At 32.8% G+C, this 3,789-nt stretch overlaps 1 pseudogene; it reads right to left on the reverse strand.

Moving 5' to 3' along the window:
• Window positions 1-454: 454 nt before the first annotated feature.
• On the reverse strand, window positions 455-3,499 carry LOC126767116 (uncharacterized; annotated as a pseudogene).
• Between the last annotated feature and the right edge of the window lie 290 nt (window positions 3,500-3,789).

The raw sequence follows: 3,789 nt of genomic DNA on the forward strand, positions 1-3,789 counted from the left end.
ATTTTAAAGGGAAAGTTTAAAAGTGAAGATGTATTGATTCCACGAATTCCAATGATTCCATCAGATTTACCTTGTGAATTCAAAAGACTACAGTTTACGTCTTGCATTTGCTATTACAATAAATAAAGCGCAGGGGCAATCGTTGGAATTGTGTGGAGTTGATTTAAGATAGCCTTGCTTTTCACACGGCCAGTTATATGTTTCGTGCTCACGTGTTGGCAAGCCTTCAGTTTTCTTTATCTATACAACAACTCATGGCAAATCCAAAAATGTTGTCTACGAAAGGGCTCTAAGATAGTTTAAATGATGTAAGAAACTAGAATTAAAAGTTGAATAATAGGGAACATAACCAGTTTTATTAAAAACAAGTGTGTTTCTTTTCTAATTTTGTTTTGCTGTGCGAAGCAGGCACCGGGTCCGCTAGTAATACATATATTGTGCATAATGCATGCACCGTAAATTTAAGAAGCCTTCGGAAACGTCCTTTCAGTGCTCCAAATGCATTTTCAACAACTATTCTTGCTGTAGAATGTGTTTTGTTAAATCTAATTTGATTAGGCGTTAACGAATCATAATCTTTAAACACCGGTATGAGGTAATTTCTGTAAGGGTATGCCGAGTCCCCGATAATAAAAGTAGAATTTGGAAATAAACTTCCCATATTACTTTCCGCTTTTCTATAAAATGCTGACCTTTTTAGCACTCTAGAGGCATGATATCGACAATGGCCTGCAGAACAACACTATAATTACGTTAAAGATCAAAATATATAATTATGTTTGTCTTTTATTAGTGCGTTAATTGTTATGTGGGTACAATCAATAACACCTGGTATTTGTTTCCTTTGTAAAAACTTGCAAATTGTTTCTTTCAACGCATCTCCAGTTGGCCACTTAACAAACTCATGGCCTATTGAGATAACCCACGCGAAAACCCGACGAACAATAGCCCATACTGTGGACTTCGTTACACCAAACAATACGGCTAGTTGTCTGTAGATAATTGTATTACTTAAATACCATACAAGTTAATGGTTGCCACCAGATGATTAATAACACGCTGTTTTGAATGGTGAAGTTGAACTCAACTTTCTTTATTAAACACATTTCTTTTATACAGAATTTGCTTATTTACTATAAACTTACATATGTACGAATTCTTACTTACTAGTACTTATTTCTATATACTCTATAATGATAACGTAAGCAATAATTATAGCAAAACAGCAAACCTCAGTTTGGTAGAGAAACGGCTTACATTGCGGCGGCACACAGTGGTGCCAGAGCGGAAAAAAGGATTTTTTTTATCATTCCAAATTTGTACCATCTTTTCAATTTAAGCTAAGAACTAATCAAATAACATTATCCGAATACTTGGGCTTGATATATTCAATGGTTTTTTGTTGGGAGAGCTTCAAAGTCCAACAAAGTATCAACGCAAAGTTACTCAGAAAAATGTGATGAATATTGCAAAGGTTAAAACTCAAAAGTTAACCATAAAATATCAATTGTAAAGTTTTTATTTATTAAAACCAATGTTATAGATGTGATTTACATCATCAAATTTATACTTTCTTTTTCAAAATTTTTTTAATATGATGTTTTTTCATGGTCCAAAAAAATCATTTATTTCACAACTTCAACAGAATATAACTAACTTTAAAATTTCCTTAATCGATAGAAAAAAAAATCAGCTGCAATTAGCTGCCAATTCATGAGTAATTAGCATTTTAATCTACTGCAACTGCAACTGCGTTGTTTGTTTGCTTGATTCGTTGCTTTGTTTTTTTGCCTGCTTCGCTGCTTTGGTTTTTTGCCTGCTTCGTTGTTTTGTTTGTTTTTTGATTGTTCGGTTTGTTGCTTTGTTGTTATTTTTTGGAGTTGTCCCTCGTTATACAACAACAACAAAATACTAGTTTAGATGCATTATATGTGACCTGGTCTACGAAAAGGGAGTTAACGTGCGAAAACTAGTTTTCTGGGAAACAGCTGTAAATCTCATCTTCCATCCGAATCAACTAAAAACACCTAAGCTACCTTTCCGTAGACCAGGTCACATATTATTTGAAGTAATTACACAGTATAAAAGCTAATCTGGGGGGTGAGAAATTCCAAGTCAGGGTGATGGTACTAGGTCGGTATAGTAAAACCCTCAAAGGGTATGTGTCGTATGTGATACCGAGAGAAGTGCAAACGGGTGAAAAAAAATTAACAAAACACGAAATTTCGAAATAGCAAAAAAATAAAATATTGTGATATTGCAGAAATTTATATTGACTGCAATAATGATGAAAATTTACTTTAGAAATCATATCAACAAATTATAGTGATTTATCAAGCAATGATTTAGAAGTGTTTAAAAAATTTATCAACAAAACTTTTATCCCGCGTTTTCAACCAAAATGGCAAAAGTCAAGTCGTACCAAACAATTATTTTAAATCAAAATGAAAGATGGTTTCAGAACAAATCCCAAAACTAAAACTTTAGAATTGGACGATGATGTTAAAAAATTACTTGTTGAATAAATAATTAATAATATATGATCATTTTTTAATATTTATTGGTTATGTTATATGGGAGGTGGGCGTAGTTGTGGGCGGACTTCATTTTTAGAGAAATAATAATTTTTATTGATTCAAATCCGTTTGACAATTTTTAATAGTCTAGCTGTGATAACAGCGAAATATTGCAACTTTTGTGATTATATTATATGGGAGATGGGGGTAATTGTGGGCGGATTTGCTTTATTTTTTTTTGACAAGCTTATATTTACAAATTATTACACTGTAGAACATTTTGTTACTGTAGGATGATTTTTGATTTTTGTCTTATATGGGAGGTGGGCGTGGTTGTGGGCGGATTTGAACAAAATTTTTTTTTTCATATAATTTGGCAATATGAGAGATGTGTGCCAAATTTCAAATCCCTACCTCGATTCCTTCTATTTTTTGCCGCGGCTTGTATGAAGCGGCACTACTGTGCGGCACGGCTTCCGTTCTGGTTTAGTGCCGACGAAATGTGCTGTTGTTGTAAATTTTGGAAATTAACTTTATTGAGCAATGATATTGTATATTTACAGAATATTGCTGAAGTGACTAATATCAGTATATTTTGCTAGCTACGACAACTTTGTTGTTGTACATTTTGTTAGCTATGCTAGCTGTGATAACTTACATACATGTACATCATTGTTTTAGCAGGAATTTTGGCTTTTCCGGACTTCGGAGCAAAACGGGTTTGTTCACTTCCTTCATATTTACCTGCAAAAAACACTCATACAGAAAAGTCTCATTACAAAAACAAAGCATACCTATTAAGTAATCTAAAGTGGTGCGGCTCAAACGAGAGTGTGATTTGAAATCCTCATCTCCAAAATTATCTATGGATTCTACAAAATTAGAGCATTTTGGATGCTCTATCTGCTCTTGTTCTGAATCCTCCGATGACGAACTTGATTCAGCAGCTAAACCAGCAAAGATGGTCAATATTTCCTTATACTCTTTGTTGCGTCAAGCGACAAAATATATATTTAAACCTAAAACTAAAATGAAGAAAAATGAATTATAAAAAATTATAAATATTGAATTATATTAGTATTGTATACTTACCCTAATAATGTTATATATACTTACCTTAATCTATTACTATAAGTTAACAAAATGAACTACTCACCTCTTTTTGTACATACCTGTATACTTCCATTCCAACTGTTTTTTCCCGTTAGCTTTAAGATTTAGGCTAAGTCATCTAGTTGCTAAAATAGAGAAAGGATTGTAATTGAACCGTATA

Source organism: Bactrocera neohumeralis, unplaced genomic scaffold (genome assembly GCF_024586455.1).
Source record: "Bactrocera neohumeralis isolate Rockhampton unplaced genomic scaffold, APGP_CSIRO_Bneo_wtdbg2-racon-allhic-juicebox.fasta_v2 ctg4102, whole genome shotgun sequence".
Classification (NCBI taxonomy): domain Eukaryota; kingdom Metazoa; phylum Arthropoda; class Insecta; order Diptera; family Tephritidae; genus Bactrocera; species Bactrocera neohumeralis.